Source organism: Grampus griseus (genome assembly GCF_964374135.1).
Source record: "Grampus griseus genome assembly, chromosome: 6".
Classification (NCBI taxonomy): Eukaryota; Metazoa; Chordata; class Mammalia; order Artiodactyla; family Delphinidae; genus Grampus; species Grampus griseus.
In genome coordinates, this window is record NC_139000.1 from 25,969,300 (window position 1) to 25,990,687 (window position 21,388).

The following is a 21,388-nucleotide window of genomic DNA, read 5'->3' on the forward strand; positions in this document are numbered from 1 at the left end:
ATAGATTGTAGAGTTGGGCAGTTTCCCTTGATTAATACTAACTCTCATTTTTCAATGAAAATGTCAGTGCCAAATCTCCACTTAACTAAAGTTGAATGCTGGATTAGACGTCTAGGAGGGTTGCAGTAGCCACCAGTGCTTAAAAGGAACTAAGAGATTTTTGATTTCGGAAATGTCTGATTTCAGAAATCTAGGTGTGTTTGGGGAACAGATATTCAGGAGCAACATGCCCTTTTAAAAAGTGCTAGACTTGATTAACTAACTCAACCCATACTTACTGATGATGTACGTCTGCCCCAGGCACTCAGCAAGACACTGACATATAGAGATGAACAAGGGAAACCCCACACCTGCCTTTCCACAGCTTCCAGCTAGTTCCATTCAGTAACTGACATGAGCCAAACCAGTGGTTGGCCTTCCAAGTTGATTTGGCTAAATTTTAACTAAGTAAGGTCTTTTCCCCTGAAAACAGTAAACAAGGCTTCCTTGAGCACCAACCTAAGGAAGGCACGCTGGGCTTAGAGGTCAAAGAAAAGCCTGTAAGAGTCATCCATATTGTGCAGTCTTTTGCATTCTGGATATCCCAATCTCTCCCATCAGGGCTATTCTTGGGAAACATCAGGTTTCTGTTTTCAGGGAGTTAGTTGTATAACCATAGTCAAAACAAAAACACCAGAACCTCATCTAAGGTACTTAATAAATAATCCATTACAGAATGCTCAAGATACTGCATACAGAGGTTAAGGTACTTTTCTTCCCTTTACCAGATTCTGGGGTCGTGTTTCATTGAGGAGCACACTGGCTCTTAAAAGTCACCATATAATAAAAGATACTGCTCAGCCCCTAAAGCCAAGAAGTTAAATGTTTATCAGTCCCACCAGGACATGCTTCAAGGAGCCCCCTCCCAGGGATTTCAAGTGGACTCAAGTGTATTCGGACTCCTAATCAGATAGTCACTGTTTAACAGTGCCCTGCCTGCAATAACTGTTTTATAAAAACTGAAGGATGGGAGAAAGGGGAATTCGTATTTTTTATGCGCCCACAGCATATCAGGCTCTGCACCAGAGATTCACATTTGTGATCTTATTTATTCCCCACAAGAAGTTTACAAAGTGGAGTTTTTTTTCCAGATCAGGAAATTGAGGATCAGAGATTAAATCATCCACTCAAGGTCACACAGCTACTCTCTGGCTCTGAGGTCTATGTTCTTTCCACTACATACCATGGCCCTCACTGCCAAGGTCTTCACGGGCCTCCCAATCCTGATAGCAAAGGGTTCCCTTCGATGCGGTCTCTGCGTTAGAGTCAAGTGTTCCTTCCCGATATGAGAGCACGCTGCCCCCAATACAATCTCCAGGACCCTTCAAAGAGGGTCCAGGGCTTCCCTGGTGGCGCAGTGGTTGAGAGTCCGCCTGCCGATGCAGGGGACGCGGGTTCGTGCCCCGGTCCGGGAGGATCCCACATGCGGCGGAGCGGCTGGGCCCGTGAGCCGTGGCCGCTGAGCCTGCGCGTCCGGAGCCTGTGCTCCGCGGCGGGAGAGGCCACAGCGGTGAGAGGCCCTCAAAGTGCCCGAACACTGATGATGGAAAAAGGTCAGGACGGTTCCTGAGATACGAAGCAAGATGAACTCAGCGGGTCCTCCTGCCAATTGCCCTTGCCCTTACTCATCTGCTGGAGCATGCCAAGGCCTGCCTGGAATGACACAGGCAAGGGTCACCAAGGGTCATCCTATACCCTTCCAGACTACTCCAAAATACTAGCTCGGGGCTGCAACAGGCTGGCTCCTTGAAAACCCACCAGTAACGTTTCAGAGGAATCGAACCTCTCAAAGGAACTCTTTGCATCCGTCAACCTCAGCATTAAACCCAGCGGGTACAGAGTAAAGCAGAGGTCTACAAGGTCTAGGAATCTGTGGACCTAATCCATTTTGGAAGTCCAAGTCCTAATATTGCCTGCTGGCTCCTCCTTTTTAATTCACAAAGGAGACACAATATATAATTTTCCCGTATACAGAAGTTCTGACCACACATTTACACAGAAAAATGCAGATGAGTACCACAGTTATGAAAGGCCCAACTTCTGCCATTAATAAAACTGGGCCTCTGACAACCACTCTTTCTACTCACCAGCCCCACAAAACTGAGCCCAGAAAGGCAGGCTTGGTGAAATTTAGAGCTACTTAACATAAATAAACATAAAGCCCTCCCTTGGGTTAGGAGGTGTGGCTCATTTTAGGTGACTGCTCCGTATCTGATGAAATCTGGAGCCCGGGCTTCTGACTGGTTTAATGCAACCCTCGCGCCTGCATCTAACCAACTCCACCTCAAAATTTTCTCCACTGGGGAAAACAAGTGGTAAGGTGGCTGAAAGAAGGAATTCATTGCTGTGCTGTGAGGTCTTCCCAGACAAACTGTCCAGTCTGCTCCAGCCCCCGGGCTGCTGAGGCGCTGTACCAGGGGCTGACAACCACAGGGTTGCAGCATTTAGGAAGAGCTGATGAGAGCCAGGCCTCACGGTGCTTCTGCTGATCTGCATCCGGGAGTATTCATTCAGGAGAGGCTGTGAAATCCTTCCGAGCAGGCAGCAGAAATTGAGAGGGCTCTTGGTGATCAAGTGCAACTCCGCTGGTCCCATTCCTAGGAACGGAAGATTGGAATACCCCATGCTTCAGATGCATACAGAACGGAGTCCCAGATACTAGAAACAAGTTCAGCTGATACGAGAATCCACTTTTCCAAGAGTCAGTGACTTCCTCTCTCTCTCTCTCCCTTTAACACAGCTGCGAAGTCCACTGAGTGTCCAGCCAAGTGTACTTGTGAATTTCGTGCCCTCTCAGGCCCACGAGAGGACCCCATTCCAGCCTAGTGGCTTGACCTACTCCTCATCAGCTTTCAGGTTTAACGAGGGAAAACAATCTCCCCTTCGAATTGTAGCTTTCTTTCCAGAAGAACTAGACAACCCTGATGGCTCTCTCCAGTTACACAGCAATTATGTAATTGCCGAGCTTCTGCAGAATCACTGGAACCATTCTGCAGCTTCCTCCTGACTACAGCTGCAGCACAATGTTCCGAGATGATTGCAGCCTTTGAACGGATGGCCGGTCTCAAAGCTGGACACAAAGGGACGTACAATGGGATTCCATCTCAAGCGCAAAGATGCTCCAGCCTAACGAAGCCCTTTCTCCTCCTCCCAGGCTGGGCCACTAACTCCTCCCTTTGCCCGCCCTACATGTGTGGGAAATATGGTTCACTCCATTTATGCTGACAGGTTCCAAAAGAGGCAGAAAATCAGCCGAAGTTTTGCCATGGACCATGCACAAGGTAATCATTTAGCACATCATGGGAAAGCTCCAGAAGAGGACAAGATGCAAAGCGGGGGGGGGGCGGGAAGCATCTCTGTAGGCTTCCTGCACTGGCATGAAATGAGTGCTTCCCTTCCTTCTGCCAGCTCCAATCCTTCATGTTGACATTACACATCCTGTACTGTGGATCCACCCCCATGCTGCCGCTTGCCCAGCTGAATTATCTCCTGCGTCACAGCGGTGGTAACAGAACTGCTGGCTCGGCAGACTCGAAAGCACCATTTCAATGCTTAATGCATTCAGCAACTGGACATATTACCAGTGTGTCGGTCGGGGCTGGTTTGTGGCCCTCTCAGCAGCCATGCAATACTCAACCTAACCCTTCTGCTAACCAGATGGTCTGTTTGCCTCTTGGGACCAAACCATTCAACTTGACTTTATTAAATTCTATCAAAATGTGGGGACAGTTTACAGCAGTGTGTCTGGTTCATCTCCAACGGGGTTGCTAAGATGAAAATGACCTAAAAATAACTGGAAACTCGACTTCACACCAACAGTAAATATTTAAATGATCTGCCAGATTCCGCACCCCAGCAGCATTAACTACATGGTTCGCAAGTTATACTGTAAATATATACACACAAAGACACAGAAATACACGCATCTAAATAGGAATCCGTGGCCCACTGCCTCCAGCCAAGGGTTCACCACCCTCTGGCTCATTTAAATGCGGTTAAGGACAGCCATCTCCAACATAATCACTCCAATTACCAAAACAAAGAACCTAACTGGTAGAGCGATCCCACCTCCCCTGGGTTCGACCACCTAGACACACTGCAGGCGTGCCAGGGGCTCAGAGGGCCCTCAATAAATGTTTGATGAATGGAGATGAATGGGCACACATTTCTTAAATATAACAGCATCTATAAAACACGTTTTATGAGAGTGAAGACACTAAATTCTTTCCAACTCTATCATCATCCCACAGCTACTAACTAGGAGTGCAAAGCCAGGCGGCGGCTAAATGTCAAGGAGCAAGCCACCTGCACAAGAGGCAGTGGATGGCCAGTAACCGATCATTGCAGATGAACTGCAGAGGCGGCCATTCATCTAGTACCTGGCAGGGTGCTGGGTGTTTTACATACATTATGCCTCTGAGCCTTCACCAGAGAGGGGATTTCACTCTAAAGATAAACTGGAGGTCAGGAGCAAATTAGGAACTTGACCCCAAGTGAAGCCAATCACTTTACTACAACCTGGTTGTCACAGATAAGTAAGGATTCTGCAACTTGGAAAGAACTGAACACAGGTGAAGGTGGCATCCCCAAATCTAACACTCCCTGAGGTCTCAAGGAAAATGGAAAAATCTTTCCACTCCCAGAGCTTTTCTGGCAGCTAGGAAGTTCTAGTTTCAGCCCCTCCTCTTTTCCCACACTTTTTATTTTACTGAGGGCATTCCACATTATTATAACCAAGACCACACCCACAGCTTAAACCTCCATTTCTTTCATTTTGGCGTCCACCCTTTGACACCAAAACTCTCTCATCTGAGGGGCTTCCATGGTGGCGCAGTGGTTGAGAATCTGCCTGCCAATGCAGGGGACATGGGTTCGAGCCGTGGTCCGGGAAGATCCCACATGCCATGGAGCAACTAAGCCCGTGTGCCACAACTACTGAGCCTGCACTCTAGAGCCCATGAGCCACAACTACTGAGCCCGTGTGCCACAACTACTGAGCCTGGGCTCTAGAGCCCACGAGCCACTACTACTGAAGCCCGCGAGCCACTACTACTGAAGACGAGCCACAACTACTGAGCCCATGTTCTGCAACAACAGAAGCCACCGCAACGAGAAGCCCGCGCACCGCAACGAAGAGTAGCTCCCGCTCGCCGCAACTAGAGAAAGCTCTCCCCAGCAACGAAGACCCGATGCAGCGAAAAATAAATAAATAAAATAAATAAATTTATTTTTTTAAAAAAGTCTCTCATTTGAGAGCATCCTAGAGAGCGGAACACAGTAAATAAATACCTGGTTACTTTTTCCTCTCCTCCTCAAGTATCGCTGCACACAATTTTAAGTGGCGACTATACATTTTTTTAAGAATTAAAAAAAAAATTCCACCGCCACCCTTGTCTCTCTGGAAATGTTCAAAATGTAAAAATAAATAAATAAATAAGGCGTCATGGGGAATCTGCTTTGAAAGGTGAAAAAAATCACTGCTGTGCTACCCAAGAACCACTTACATGTTCTCCATCTCTGCCACCACCATCACCAGCACGCTGTCAGGAGGCACCAATGAATGTTCTTCTGACTCGGCACAGACCAGGCTAGTTAAGTCCTGTTAGGCCCTATCAACACCCGTCCACATTTTGAAATATCACCTACCCTGAAGGCACTCTAAAATTAGCCTCCTTACCCCTGAGATCTCTAAGCATCTGATATTACAGTACATTAGTAAGACCAAGTGGACATGTACTATTAAAATAAACATTTGCACAGAGAAGACCAAAGCAATTCAAAGCAAGGACACAGGACAGCCCTCAAGCTGGCTCAGAGCTACCTATCGTAGTGAAGTCATAAAGAGGCAACCAACATTTATGTGGAACAGCACAGGCCAGTATTTTCACTGAACAAATACAGTGTTCTTAGACAAAGCATTTTTGCCAGAATGATGCCAAACAAGAGGAACAATAATGACATCGTTCTTCGAAAATGCTTGAAGAAGTTCACACTGATTAAAAATTGTTCCCACACCACTGCAGGGAATATTTCTGCAAGGTGGGATAGTAAGTGCACTTCTCCAAGAGGACATGGCATCATTCTTGGGCGGTTTACAAATCCCTACTGAACGCACATGCAGATGTAGAGTGCTGCGGAGTCCATAGCCAGCCAGACCAGAGGCTCACAATCTGGAAAAGTCTACCTGTGAATGGACAACAGCAACGAGGACTACTCATCACATAAGACAGACACGGCACAAAACTAATCCAAACACAGAGTCTAAGACGAAGGACAAGACAATTCACACCTGGTAAAGCCCTCAGAGCAGACCTCTACCTCAGTTTCTCTATCCCTGAGGAAGAAAGACACTATCATTTTTCCAGTGCCCATTATGAACCAGAACCCCTATACACATAATACTTTTTTTTTTTTTTTTTTGCAGTACGCGGGCCTCTCACTGTTGTGGCCTCTCCCGTTGCGGAGCACAGGCTCCGGACGCGCAGGCTCAGCGGCCATGGCTCACGGGCCCAGCCGCTCCGCGGCATGTGGGATCTTCCCGGACCGGGGCACGAACCCGTGTCCCCTGCATCGGCAGTCAGACTCTCAACCACTGCGCCACCAGGGAAGCCCTACACATAATACTTTTTAGCCCTTATGTCAGTTCTACAGATTCATATTATTATCCCCATTTTATTGGGTAGGAAATCAAGAGAACAGAGAGGTTAAGTGACTTACTCAAGGTCACACAGCTAGGAAGGAACAGAGACAAATTTCATCCGGTGCTTGCGCAATACCCAAAGAGTGCTCCACCCACTACACACCATTTCCTTAAAGACCCAAGCACAAAGAACTGCATGCTCACACAGAAATTCTGAGAAATTTGCATTCCTGATTCTTCAGGAAAAGTAAATGCCTTCTCCCCAGCAAGAATATCCTGTCTGTCTGCCTAACTAGCTATGTAAAATATATTTACATACTTCTACATAAATACATACACATACCCCCATATACCCATAGACATGGCAGCCGAGTTCCTAATCGTTCAAACAGTTCAATGCAATGAAGTTCCGCCATGGTGTGCAGATTTTAATTGCGTTACTTTCCCATATAACTGCATGTCAGAAAGGGAAGGCTGCCAAGTGACAATCTGGCCCAGTGATTCACAGTGTCACACTGACATACCCACTTCTGATACAGGTTGTTTATACTTCCTAGAAATCATTGACTTCATTTAAGAGATAACAGTAAAGGATGTCCCCCAGCAGTGATATGTTCTTTTTCTCTTGGAATACACTAGCGGCAAATGTCAGGAATTTGGACAAGAAGGGGGATCCTATAAAGTTAAAAGTCCTCGCTCTGTACTCCTCAGACCTTAATGATCATGCTGATAAGGCAGCATCTTAAACACAGATGACTCTCTTTTTCATTTTAAGACTATGCCTTATAAAGTAAAGATCTATTCAAATGAATCACATTAAATCTACTGAACAGGTATCATGGGCTGAGAAAAAATCTAGCCAATTTTCAATTTTTTATGCTTCAAGATTCCCATGTGCTGACTTATTAATGTTTTTCAGATATATTTGACTCAAAAACTTGAAAATTTATTTTTCTGTAGACATCAATACGAGCCATTATAATATGTGTGTGGTCACAGACAAGATGATGTTGCCACCAACTTTTTTACTAAAATGGGGAAAAAGATGATGGGAAGTTGGCAAGAAGGGACAAAGGACCAGGAGGAATGTACTGGGAACATCGGAAATTCACCGTTGAGAAGCTGCTTCAGAGAAGATCGCTAACACTTACCTGTGCTGGGGTCAATTTTGTTAATTGTAGTTGACGTCTAGAAACGGGGTTATGAATATAATTATCATGAAGCAGCAATTGGGCAATCACAATCTAATTAAACCCACTGACTAGATTATCTTGTTTTTCCCTTAATAATCACATAACATTTAACACTTGCTCATTTCAGGACCTATGGGTGATGTTCACTCATTATTAACAAGCTACAGCCACTGGTCAGAGAAACACTGGGTGAGGGATTCACGTGGGTCAGCCAAGGGGTGGGGAGAAATTTCAGGGGCATCTGAAATCTGTTCTTCAATCCCCCTTCACTGCTCAGCCTCCCAAAATTACTAATGAGAGGCAAAGCCACGGCAGAAGATGGAAAGAATGAGGAGAACTTCCACGCAAGCGTAAGGATACAATTCTGCTTTCTTAAATGGGTGCTATTTTATGTGATCTATATAATGTGCTTTTTCACATTTTAATGCAATCTATCTTGGGAGCGGTGATTTTCTTCTCAGGATAATAGAGGATTCCTCCACCAGGCCTAAATACATAAACTTTACACATTTACCTCCTCCGACATGCTCTAAAGCTCCGTCTCCTCCCTGGCTCTCATGTTGAGTGTGTTCTCAAATTCAATGTCCTGTTCCCAAGTGGACGTCACTGCACCCACAAAGAGACACTGACCCAATTCACCTTCACTTTCTGCAGTGCTCCCGAGGGTAGCCCGGGTAGACTTCTCTTCAAAAATTTAAGAAGATTGAAGGGGCTTCCCTGGTGGCGCAGTGGTTGGGAGCCCGCCTGCCGATATAGGGGGTGCGGGTTCGTGCCCCGGTCCGGGAGGATCCCACGTGCCGCGGAGCGGCTGGGCCCGTGAGCCATGGCCGCTGGGCCTGTGCTCCGCAACAGGAGAGGCCACAACAGTGAGGGGCCCGCGTACCACAAAAAAAATAAATAAATAAAAGAAGAAGAAGAAACATGTAAAGGACTGGTCTCTGAGACACGCTGGTCTGAGGGAGCATCTTAGATGGCTGGGCACTATAGCTCAGGCCAAAGACAGTCCCTGTGGCTCTAAAATGAGAAATTCCATGGGACTTTCCTGGTGGTCCAATGGTTAAAGACTCCGCACTCCCAATGCAGGGGACCAGGGTTCGATCCCCGGTCAGGGAACTAGATCCTGCATGCCACCACTAAAGATGCCGCAACTAAGACCTGGCAGAGGCAAATAAATAAATAAATATTTAAAAAAAAAAAAAAGACTCCGTGCTTCCACTGCAGGGGGCATGGGTTTGATCCCTGGTTGGGGAACTAAGATCCCGTATGCCACAAGGTGTGGCCATAAATAAATAAATGAATAAAATTAGAAATTCCACCCACAGGACTGCACGCTTTGGTACAGTTCAATATTACTCTCTTCAACTATGTAGTTATTTTTTTCTGAGCCGTTTTCCCATTAAAGGACTTTATCTAAGAAAACAATGGTTCTTATAAGTTTGGTAGATAATGATACGGATGATGGGTAAAAGTGGGTGACTCTGTGACCTCCTCTAGGACGCTTTAGACACAGGACACACGCTTATCCTCCTACCCAGGTTTTGGGTATGAGTCTGTCTAGGGACAGATGATCACCTGAACAGACCACGGCAAAGTTAAGATTTTTATAAAACCACCACCAGTTGCTTCAAGGTTAAAGAGTCTACTCAGCAATTAACAGCAACCGCCTGTCCTACAGAAAAGCTACTGCCCTGGATATCTGAGGGATATCTGGACCTGCTCCACGGCCCTTAGTACAGCCTGTTACTCCATTAAGGGCATTTGTGGTCATACCTGAACAACAGCTTCCTTACTGTACTGTGATGTTTCAGGGAGGGGCAAATAAAACCAAAACATCCATCATGTCTCCATGATCTAAATAGAGCACATGGTGATCACTAAGGGCGTGGAAGATACTAGCACCCATGCTTTGAAGCGCATCTGCACTATTTTCCAACAACGACCCTTAAGACAGTGGACCTAATTTTCAAATATGTCTCTGTGGCTTTTGAAAACATTTCTCCTGTTTGCAGTAACCAGAGCCAGTACAGGGCACTCAGACTTTCAAAAGGGGCCCTAAGAAGAGAAAAAGTTAAGACACCTTCTCTACTTAAAAAAAAAAAGTCATACAGCATTATCTTTCTGCTTATAACAGGGAGGAGAGCCTTTTAAACAGCCACGTGTATAACTACGTTACACTACTGAACTTGATACAGTACAATTTCTTTTTTAATTTATTCTCTAAATTTCCCCCTACATGGTCTCTTGGGCTTTTCTTTTTTACCATCTCCTCTGTAACTCAGAAGAACAAAGAAAGGGCACTCTTTAGTTAAACACACTGTGTCAAGCTATTACAATAAGTTATATCTCTCATATCAACTAATATATTACAATTAATTTTCCATTAAGCTCAGAGTTCCTTCCAGAACACCAGGATAGACTCCTGGCATAAGCAACTGGAAGAGACAAACCATCCGAAACATAAGCTATTAGCAAACTAAGTAATAGCCAGGGCCAGTTCCCAGAAGCTGAGAGCCAGGAGGTGGTCCCCCCATGTGTGCATCCTGGCTCCCCCATTACACAGCTCCATGAAACTTGGGTAAATTACTTCCCCGACTTCAGCTTTCTCTACCGTAGGAAAAGTCCCTGGTTCATATTAAATGTTAAACAAATGTTACCTAGTATTAATATTAACTATGAGTCACTCCAAGAAGGGAAATAGCGTTCTGTTAACGGTTTATGTGATATTCTCACTCTATAGAGGAGTTGGCAGAATTTTTTGATGAAGCAATCATATTTAATCTCCTTATGGAAGGTCTTCTTACCCAACATCAGAAGGGACGATACTCAGTTGACAGCAGAAGAGGGGGAGAAGTTTTTTTTTTATTGAAGTATAGTTGATTTACAATGTTGTGTTAATTTCTGCTGTGCAGCGAAGCGACTCAGTTACATACATATTTACATTCTTTTTTATATTCTTTTCCATTATGGTTTATCCCAGGAAATTGGATATAGTTCCCTGTGCTATACAGTAGGACCTCATTGCTTATCCATTCTAAATGTAATAGTTTGCATCTACTAACCCCAAAGTCCCAGTCCATCCTTCCCCCGAGGGGGAGAAGTTCTTGTAGCTGAACTTTGACATTCAAATGAAAACGGTCTCTTCCACCCAGATCCCTTTGCCAGTTATCATTATGAAATACTAATTAACAGTCTTCAGTGAAGACCATTTAAGTTAGAAACCATTGAAGAGAAAAGATTCTGCATGATAAGTACTTGTTATTGAAATCTTTACATAATATCTAGCTGGTATCTATGTTTTGGCCATCTTCAGCCGATAACCCAGTGTTCAAATTTTACCCCACGTGTAGGACCCCCAGATCAGGTCCAATCTGGGTTGGGTAATTGATGTGGGATTGCTGACTAACTGCTCACACAGAGGGATGATGTAATTACAGATTAGAATAGCTAAACGTTCTGGACCACGGTGGCCTTATTTTTGATTTTAAAATGCCAAGATTGGATTGACAGACCAGCCTGTGATGCACGGCTCCAGCAAATGGCTTAATTCCAAACTGGACACAGGTAGTCATCACGGTCTATGCCTTTCCCCTCCGAAGTAAGCACATCTTTGTTCCTCACTTCTTCTAACACCCAGGGCGCAGGTAGAGAAGCTCTATGGATAACCTTAGCAAGGACTATCACATGTTCTGCCCATTAATAATGCAACTACTTTCTGCTGTGCTCTATTCTCTACTTTGCTCCTTTTCCAGGAAAATCTCCACCTAACTCTACTTACTTAATCAGCTCCTGCAAGTTTCCATCTGCCCTTTGGCAGCAACGCCGTATTTGTAACCCCAAAGTCACATAAATTGTCTCCCAAGCCCAATTCTATGTTTTACAGTAAGAACTGACCAAAGAATGTGGGTCTGAACACTCGTCTTCATATTTCACATGCAATAGGTACTAAATTACAAGGTCTTTTTTCACTTGCTTTATTGTTTTCTTAAAAGCAATGCCTTTCTTCCTGTAGGCTCTTCCCAGTGGACAGACCTCTTCTCTTCTGACTTGTCAATCATTCTCCTGCCTCTCTTCTCCTCTTCCTTCTCCCATCCGAGCAGTCTCTCCATCCCAGCAAATTTCCACCACGTAATTATGGCAATGCTTTAGCTTACTTTTCTGTTAGCTTAACAACCCTATTTTCTACTTGTGCTGAAAAATGCTACTGTTTGCTTTTCTGATGGGCTAATCCGTGTATCCAACTTCCCCTACCATGATAGCAGCTGGAGCACTGATTCACAGGTGCCTTCCAAAGCTTTTCATTAGCAATAGAAATGAGATGGTTTAGAAGCCCATTTCTTAGTCTGCAGGTGAGTATTGGAACCTCTGTGTAGCAAACATCTTTCAATTATCCCACATTGTGCCCCTACACAATTATTTTCTGCCTAATAAGTACAATGGTATAGGCACATTTGTCCCGTTAAAAGGGAGAATGTTCCCTCCAAGGAGATCAGCACCCTGCCTTTCCCCCACCCTCTCTGGCTTTACCAGCTCAAGAGAAAAGCACTCAGCTGACATGAGCAAAACTGAAGGACAGTGACTCTCCCTTCTTAAATCTCAACAGGGAGGAGAAGAATTCCAAAATGTGAAGGCCTTCGCTCGTGTTGTGGTTCGACTGGCCAGACGAGGGCTTAGGGAGCGAACTGGCCTTCCCCAGCCAGGCTGTGTGGCAGCTAAGCTGCTCCACAAATCCTGGGCTTCAATACTTCTGACACAGTTGTCTCGCCGGGGCCTCGAGCTCCTTTTGTACTCAAACCAATCTGAATCCAAAGATAAGCCTTGCCTACTCATCTCGGACAAATGCTTAATTTCCTACTAAGTGATCCTAACACATTTTCATCAGGACCCACTGGTTGCCTGTGGAATTTTCCCCATCTCTCCTTGCATGGTCTTTGTGAAAAGTCTACTCGAAAGCCTGGCAAGTAACTTTCTGAATTAAGCAGTCTTCAAGGATTTATTTTTTGAACAAATAAGGACCTCCCCACCTTCCCTTCACCCTCTGGAGCAGGCTCTGCTCTCTCAATGAAGTTGGGGGTAAGCTGTGGACAGAGCCGGCAGAAGTGCTTTCTTAATATTCAGAAGCAACACGCAGTGAACTAAACAAGCAAACACATGAAAGCAAGGAAATCAATACCAAAATACCCATGACCTGGCACAAAAAGAAACCTTCCCTCCAAGAATAATGCAAGAAAAAAACCCTCTCCGGCTACGAATTAGGCAAGAAAGCTTTGAAGACACCAAGTCACGTGCTCACCAAAATTAAAAGACAATGCACTTGCAGGTGAACCATATGGGTAACCTCTCAGCCCACACTACTCCTCTGCCTCTTGTCCTTCCAAGCCCTGAAAAATCCAACTTGGTGTTGGAGCCACAAATCCCAAGACTACAAACCCTATGTATACACCAACTGATAAGGACAGGATCCCTTAGAAAGTAGATATATTTTACAATAGCATTTCTGAGCAGAAAATGTAAATTGCTCAGTGTGTGCAGTTCTCCAGATACAAAGTTCAAGGGGACAAAAGATTCAAAAGAGCTTCCTAATAAACTGTCAATGCAACCTAAATTCATAAAAATCCATTTTCCTTCACTTGCAAACTTCTCCTCCTAGGTTTTATAAATCCCAGAGACAGTTCCATTTAGGATTATCTTCTCTCCAATGCCCCCCCTATTTTTTTTTTTTTTTCCTTCCTCAGTACTGGCATGCAAACCATGCTGTTTTAACTTCTTTCCTGTTCTCCCAGTTCTTCTGGAACATTTTATTTTCGACAGTCAACTCATCTGGAGGAATGCCACACTGAGGTCCAACTGTTTATAGCGTTAACTGTGTTTCTGCCAGAAGTCCACATCCAGCCCTACCTTCTCCAGACTGCCTCCTGGATTAAGAATTTATGCTTTCGTTTGGAAGCAGCTTAGAAAATGTGGAAACTTCCAAACATCACTCTTCTTCTTTACAAAGTTACTCTCACTTGTCTAAGAGGAATCAGAAATGGAAACCTGTCATCACCCTTCTTCAAGTACTGTCCCATCCCTCTCTCATGGTTAAATGTTGCACGTGCTGTTCAAACGGCATTTTAAGGATGACTTCATGTCTACTGGGGCATGGGAAATAGCTAGCCATGGGTCTGCGAGAGAGAACTGGACCTCAAGAAGATACATAGAGGGCACATTTTTGGATGAGTCTGGAACACTGGGAAGCCACCAGTCATCGTTTTAGACTGGATTTCACTCTCTTGGCCATTCATCAGTATTACAAAATGGCATCTCTGCAAGAAGCCAACTGAAATCTGTACCAGGTTGCAAAACAGATCCTCGGAGTCCAATTGTGGGCACTCTGGTAAGTTGCAGTAGACCCAGACAAACTTCCAAAGAAGGGCATTTGAAAAGGACTCCCCAGCCCTGGATGACAGAACTACAGAGAGGAGGACAATTAGAAGAAAATCACAGCTACAGACCCAAGAGCTAAAAGTCCCATGAACAGAATTGGCCTCTGGCGCGTATCACTTCTATGAATGACCGTGCTCGGCCCCAGGCTCCGCAACATGCTACACTCAGCTACCAAAAATCAATACTCCTGCCCCACTAGCGTGGGATTTCAGGGTTTCTCAGACAGCCTTGCACTCTGGAGAGGAGAGTTGGTGTTTCACAAACCGCTACAATCATGGGCAGTAGGGCAGTGGAAAGGGCACTGGACTGGGAGCCAGCCGACCTAAGTTCTAGGCCTGGCTTTATTACAAATGAACTCTCTGACCTGTGCAAGTCACCTCACGTCTCTCTGCCAGTTTCCTCCTCAGTACAATGCAGGGGGAAGGGCAGATGTGAAGGAGATGATCTCTCCAAGGCACAAAAAAACTAGCTTCTCAATGAAAAGTTCTGAAAGGTGACTATCAGACACTTAATATTCATCATTTAGGGTGTTACCAAGTAGTCAATTTTTAAATGATTTTTATGTTAATTTCTACTTGGGAAATAATATATTTGTCCATAACCCCCCAAATCTCAGCTTAATTCCAATGTTCCCCGGAGTTCTTTCGTAATACAATCAATGCCTCTTTTCTTTTCCTCTCTTATTTTTTTAAGCAACCTTCCCCAAACTAAGACTTGTGCTATTAAAAGAGCTTAGAACTTCCCATTTCCTTGCTAGGGCTAAAATTAAACTGTCCATTCCTTAGGGCCCAACATAACATCTGCCAGATGTCTTGGCGTATCACACAAGAAGAGGAATTTTCTTCTAACATTATCTACTTTCCTCTCTGTTTGCTCATAATCAATTAATAGGTCACCAACACCCAGCTAATGTTTCCCTCAAAGCCACCAACTTCCTAAGTATGTGAACTTCAAAAGATGCTTGCTTTCACATACACACACACACACACACACACACACACACACACTCTCTCTCTCTCTCACAGACACTTGATTTTTTTTTTCAGCTCACTAGATTTTAGTAATAGACACTGGAAATATTTCCCCCACTTCTTCTGAATTTCTTAGTTTCCATATACCAATATCCAATCATACACCCATGTCAGGTCCTTTCCAATCTTAGTTCATTATTTATATATTTCCTAATTTGTGAGTGTGGCATTCATTGTGAAATATCCTCTCTATTCCCCAGCCATCAACTTGAAACATTCAATGCAGCTTTGTCAGTGTTCTGCCCCATGAGGCAGTGAACTATAAGTCTGATAAAGGACATACCACAAAGAAGATAAGTAAGGTTACCTTAACCAAGAAACCTCAATACCAGGAAAGAATCCAAGATAGACTAGACCCTATTAAACTCCATCACACTGAAAACGGGACTCTTTCCCAAGGCAACTTTACCATTCTTTCAGGAAAACTGACCACAAGTACTTTAAAGTCCATTAGTACAGTTGGATTTCTTTTTTCCCCTACTGTCTTCCAGAAGACTCATTAGAAAGAAAATTTTTTAAAAAAAAAATATATATATATACACACACATATATATGCAAAATAATTATTTCATCTAAAAGTTGTCTCCAACTGCAAAGAGTAAGGAAAAAAACAAATCCTGGAGGAATGTGATCAATGAATTAGATGGACATAAATCTACTATGAGAAGGATTATGGAATCCGAAGACCACAAGAATGTTCTTTATGGCAGTGTGCATCACAGCTCACATATACTTCTCCAGAATGATTTCTCTCTGTGATATATTAGAACAAATTAGGTAAAAACTTGCCTAACGAGCCTCATCAACTTGACGTCTCAAAAACAAAAAGGATCTCTGAGCTTTGACATCAAATGAGAAGGTTCCATTGGACACTTTTTATTTCTCTCATAGTGGTTTATCCTAAATACTTGTCCCATTTCAAATGCATGTATCTAGAAAAATGCAAGAAACCATGTCTTGAATATAATGGTACTTCTCATGTTGGTGAAGAGCATCAGAGATGGATGTGTCTCTTAGGTAACCAGTTAGAACACATTCTCAAACTCCAAAATGCCTCTTAGATACCTAATTTTTTCCCTCCAGAAAACCTCAGCTCTAAGGCTGAATATCTGGTTGCAAAGTAAAAACTATGAGTCAAAAAACCTGGTTGCTGGACTGGCAACGAGTGTGTCAGCTTTTTTCCCTACTGAAAGAAGTAATTAACCAGATTTCCTGGTATCAACATCAACAACAAAGACATCATGTAGGTTCGCTTCAAGATCAACTATAATGTACTTATGTTTACATAGACATATATGGTTAATTAGATGCAAAACTATCTGGTAATTACTTCCCCAAATAACTCTTTTTATCCCATTGCATTTGAACTTCCGAGTTTGAATATGTAGCAAATACGTACATGCACTAGTAATTTTAAATATAACACTGCTGACATTCTACTTAAGAGCAAAAGTAATGGTATCAAAGAGTAACATTCAATAAATGAATAATGAAAGGTATGATTCCAAGTAAGATTTTTTAAGTGCTCTTGGAAAGCCCTAGATTTTTAATAAAGAAGCAGAGCTCTGAAGAGAAGTATTTTTAAATGAGCATACACATCAAATGCAAATCTTGAAAACCATACATCTTCGTCTGCAAAAACAGGGTTTTACTTCATTGACCATGGACAATTATTAGCTAAAAAAACCATGTATTTCTCCTCTCCTTTCACACCCGTCAGAAGAACAATAACCCTCAATTAATGACACAACAGTTTGGTTTGAAAAATGTGATGTTGTCATATGCAGCACTGAGCATTTACTGAATGACACTGCTCCCAGTTACTCAACAGAATATAATTACATCTGGAATCTAAAAACCACCTCAATCTGCACCAAAAATACTGTGGACATAAAGAACTTTACACACACACAAATCTGACACATAATGAGAAAGCAAAGCAAGAAAAAAGCTGGTATAAGTCGCTCACCAATGTGTTCCTTATTTCTGTTGAAGCTGGTACCTTGCTATATTTCTCCTTAGTTGAAAACGAGGTCCAATCAGCCTCCTTACAATATATTATTAATTGGTTCTGAATCTCCTCCAAGTTTTCATTCCACTGTGGAGCCTTCCTCACCTATCTTCAAGAGTCCGTCTAAAATTCTTCCAACATCTTCCCTCATCCTCAAGATGGCTACCTTACCTAATGGAAAAGCAACATCTTCATGGTTGGCTTTTATAAATTCCTCAAGCATTTCAGGATTTAGTTCTTTACTTGGATCAATTACATACATTCTCTAGAACTAATCTGTGAAGAACTCCAATCAGTGTGTGTGGACTGGGTAGGTTTGGGTCCTTTCTTCAAATCATCCTCACAAAATGTCTTCCTCTAAGACTAATAAATTCCTCCCAATTAGAAAGGTGAAGCTACCTGGACAGAAGGTTTTCTCAACTGACATAATACTTTAAAATTTTGTTTCCATAGTGACATTGTTAAGAAGACATCTGATATTTCTGAAGACTTAACAATACTTGAGAACACAGAGAAAAACAGCAGAATGGAAGGGAAGAGGGAAAACAAAGGAGCTAAAAGAAGGCCTAATACACAAATGGAGCATCTTGAAAAGAAATGTAGACCTTCAAGAAACTGGTGTCAGCCAGTCTTAGAGTTCCTCTGAGATCTTGCAGGATTTGCTGTTGCTGCTGTTGTTTTGCAGAAATCAACCCCAACCAGACAATAAAGTCTTGCAATGCATCAAAACATGATGATAACCAAGCCCCAGAACTCCAAAAATCTCAGCTCAGGGCCACCACCATCTTCACAATGAGGAAATCACATTTCCTGGCGACTTGCAGGAGACCTGGAGCAGCTTAAAGTTGTGTGAAGACCTCAGTGGAAAAATGTTTAAGGTTTTCCTTGCCTTTCCCGAAGGAGGTCAAAACCCTCAGGTCCACTCAAAAGGAGAGAAAAAAAAATTCCAAAAGTTTACTTTAAATTGGCAACAAACGCCTCCATAACTTGTGAAAGCACTCCTTAGGTGGGAGGAAAATGCGAGCAGCCCTTCCAAGCCCCTCATTTCCTTGCATAATGAACAGATAGTGAGGAGCCACCACAAGATTCACCCCCTGGAAAGGGAGAAGGAGAAGGCTGGCAGGCCTCCTCCTCCAGCCATCACCCACAGAGCTTCAAAATGGAGACATCCATAATTTTATAAACACTTCTCAGCTTTGTCTCCTGGAAACCCGCTCTCCTCCATTTTCTGGTGGAGTTACAACATGACACGGGCTTACCTGACTCAGTTCCCAGCTCTCAACCAAACTAGTTACTTCCTCAAAAATCCTGCAAGCCACCTCCAGAAACAAAACCAAAGCAAACCAAACAGCCAACACAGACACTCAGACACAGCCCCCCGGGAGCCCTGGGAGAAAGCCCCAACTGGTTGGTCTTTTCCCATCCCAGACGCGTGCTTAAAAATGAAACTTTTTTTTTTTTCAGTAGGGGAGGAATATAAAAGGAACTCCAGGCAGCCTCCCTCCCTCTCTGTAGGTTAGAAGCTACAATGAAAAGAAAATGAGGGTTCCTCCAGGAATGGTGAAAAGCCTGGAGAATGAACGTGAGAAGAAGCTTTGTGTTTTGGAGTCTGGACTGGAACCAAAGCAGACAGCTTGCAAATGGAGGACAGGGAGATAAAGAAAGGGAAAGAGAGGGGCTGCTCCTCTGGTGGGCGGCTGCGGCTTCCCCTCGCGCCTGGAAGGAGGACAGACCCCTGGGAACTGCACCAGGAGTCAGGCGACCCCCAGGCCCCTGCTTGGGGTCTTTTCTCCCGTCCTCCGAGGAGAGCCAAGCGTGTGTAATGGCTTCTCCTCTCCAGAAACCGTTGTCCTCCTCCACCAGACGCTTCTGAACCCCCAGCCTGGAGACAGCTCCTAGCTGCTCCTGAACCTGCGCCCCCCAGCCGGCCGGCGCCCCCCGCTCCTCGCCTATCTGCTCACCGGCAGCACCGGCAGCCGCCGCCGCCGCCCCCCGACACATCCCGACCCCGCATCCCAACTTCGGGGAGAGAAGAGAGCGAGCCAAATACCTGAGGAAGAGGGGGGTGCCAATCCGCACGGCTTTGCCATCGGGCTGGGGACAAGCAGACAGAGAGGGGGAAAGGAAGGAGAGGGACAGAGAAAGAAAGAGGTCAACCCGCTCAGGTCGGGGCGGCCGGGAGCGCTCCCTCCTCTGCCCCTCGCTCTTTCCCTCTGGCTCTCGGCTCAGGTCTCCCCGACTCCCGCCCTCCGCCCCCCTCTCTGTCCCTTACTCCTGTGCCCACACCAGGAGCATCCGTCCTAAGGCTCCAGCTCTCTCCTCACTCATCTTTTATTTTCTCTTCTCTCCATAGAACTACACGAAATTAATTAAGCCACAGCGCTCCGCTCCCCCCCGGTAGAAGGAGCAGCCAGCAGGAAAAGCACAGCCACCTCCACCGCCACCGCCACCACCACCTTCTCCTCCTCTTCCTCCCTCGCTTCTCCTCCTCCTCCTCTTCCTCCTCCCCCTCCAGCTCTCTCTCCCTCCTCCTCCTCCCCCCCCCTCCTCTTCTCTCTCGCTTCTTCTCTTCCAACAGCCAGTCCATGCAGGGGACTTCCTCTCCTCCCCGCTCCACCAACCCTCCTTGGCCGAATGAATGAGCGCGTTTGTGCCTCCACCACCCCGTGCTCTCCTCCCCGCAGCACTCGGACCACCCCGAGGTGCTGGTTAATTGCAGTAACTTACTGAAGAAGCGTCCCGGCGCCGGGAGGTGTTTCGGGTTCTCCAGCCCCACCGCCTCCTTATCCTTTTTCTCTTTCTCCTCTTCCTGCTCGGGTTATTGTTGTGGAAGTTGTTTGGGAGTCTCATGTGCTTCTGCCGGGTCTCAGCAATGGAGGATCGCCATCTTCCCTGCCTTCCTCGGCTCTTCAGACTCGCTGCAGCTGCAGATGACCTGAGATATCCGTCTCTCTCCCTCTCCCTCTCTCTCCCTCCCTCCCTCTCCCTCTCAGTCTCTCCCTCTCTCTCTCTCCTCTTCTCTCTCCTCTCCCTTTCCCTCGCGCGCTCTCTCTCTCTCCCTCTCCCTCCCTCTGTGTCTCTCTCTGAATAATGAGCAACCAGAGGGAGAGAGAAAGCAAGACAGAAAGAGAGAAGGCAGACAATCTTCTCCTGCCACACAAAACGCCGGAGCACCAGGGGGTGCGCGAAGCCTTTCTAATAACAACAACAACGCGCAGGAGAGAGAAAGAAAAAAAGAAAGAAAGAAAGAAAGAAATGAGGAAAGGGCTGGAGGGGGGGGGAAAGGAAGAATTATCCAAGAGCTGAGAAGAGCAGGAGAAGGTGGAGGAGATGCTGAGGCTGCGGTTGCTGTCCCCCCCCCGCCCGCCCCCCCCCCCGCGCTGAACCCCAGAAGGAGGCAAGGTGGTTGCAAAGTTAAGGCTGGGACATTGTCTTTGTCACTCAGAGCAACACAGAGCCAGGCCAGTGAGACGCGAGAGGAGGCGGTGGCGGAGGACGAGGTGGTGGTGGAGGAGGAGGAGGAAGAGGAGGAGAAGGAGGCAAAGGAGGAGGAGAAGGGGAAGAGGCAGATGAGATGAATAAAGACCTGCGGAGAAGGCGGTGCGAGGAGCGCGGCGGCCGGGCTGAGGCGTGCGCGCTCGCGTCCCGGAGGCGCCCGGCCGCCCCGGCCGGCAGAGGAAGCCCCCAGTGAGGACCCTGCCCGGTCGCTCATAGCGCTCCCACCATCAGCCCTGCCCGAGGCGCCGAGCCCCGGCCCCAGAGAGTCCCTCACACGCATCCATCTAGAGGCCAATCTTTGCAAAGAACACACATTGGGAACTAGAGGTTGCAAGTCTAAACCCAGATCAACCACGTGGGGCTTTTTAATCCCTTTCCAGCTTGCGGTGTATCTCCAGTGAAAAGCTCAAATTGTCCATTACTGACACGTATTTTGAAGTCTTCTCCTCCGAAATAAAGGCTCGTTGTGCATTTTATTTCTTTTCTGATATGGTAAGGGAAGGTTGAGGGAGGAAAGAACCCATCATTCTGAGCCTCGGAACCACCACTTTCT

General features: G+C 45.5%; 1 protein-coding gene across 3 annotated transcripts in view; it reads right to left on the minus strand.

Moving 5' to 3' along the window:
* The window catches only part of ZNF462 (zinc finger protein 462), a 142,589-nt gene extending 122,085 nt beyond the window's left edge, over positions 1-20,504 (minus strand). For 2 of the 3 annotated variants that reach the window (XM_082656519.1, XM_082656517.1), the window contains exons 1-2: positions 20,065-20,504; positions 19,388-19,431 (exon numbers count right to left, since the gene is read on the minus strand). The gene's annotated coding sequence lies outside the window, so the exon portion shown is untranslated. The remainder of the gene's footprint in view (positions 1-19,387; positions 19,432-20,064) is intronic. The other variant, XM_082656518.1, reaches the window with a different exon arrangement.
* Between the last annotated feature and the right edge of the window lie 884 nt (positions 20,505-21,388).